This window comes from Littorina saxatilis, linkage group LG15, assembly GCF_037325665.1.
Source record: "Littorina saxatilis isolate snail1 linkage group LG15, US_GU_Lsax_2.0, whole genome shotgun sequence".
Classification (NCBI taxonomy): domain Eukaryota; kingdom Metazoa; phylum Mollusca; class Gastropoda; order Littorinimorpha; family Littorinidae; genus Littorina; species Littorina saxatilis.
In genome coordinates, this window is record NC_090259.1 from 37,037,127 (window position 1) to 37,037,915 (window position 789).

Here is a 789-nt window from a genome sequence, read left to right on the forward strand (position 1 = left end):
GTGCCACAGGAGTGGACGTCAAGACGGAGCGAACGAGAAGAAGAAGAAGAATTAAAGGCTGACATAGTCCTATTTAATTAGTTTAATTACTTCCAGGGCTTTTCCCATCGTTGCGGGGATGTATAAATTAAGCTTCCTGCAAAGTTTTAGGTTTGAAGTCCTTACCAATTACGAGAAATAATTAATTCTTTATTGCATTGTTTAGCAACAGTTCTCCAGGACTTGGGCTATTTTTAGACCGTCAACACAAGACAGAAAAGCTTCGTCAATCCCCGCGTGAAGGAAATCACTCACCTTCCACGTGCAAAACGTAGTGATATTGACACGCCAGATTAGCGCAGTAGCGTATTGTGCTAAGCAGGAAAGCGCGCTTTTCTGTATTCTTGTTAACTTCGCAATTTCCGGAAAACATCCACTTTCACTTTGAGACTGTTCTGTTTACATTCGACACTATCAACACCAATTTGCAATACTGAAATATTTTTTTCTGTGTTCGAAAGCTACAGCCAATCGTTATTATATCCCCTTAGGTACAGTTTTATAACATTGTTGGCACATGTAAACAATAGGAATTAATTAATGAACGCTACGTATATGGCAGCCTTTAAATAATAATGACCCCAGATCTGCTTCGAAAACCTGGCATTGCAGCGCAGGTGTCTGAGCAGAAATCACAAACTTGCGCAAAAAGAATAGTGTCATATATGCAAGTCCCCCAAATCCCTCAGGTCGATCTCTTCAACCTCAGATGAGTCTCCTAAATCTTCATGCTATTTTGACATAGCTATC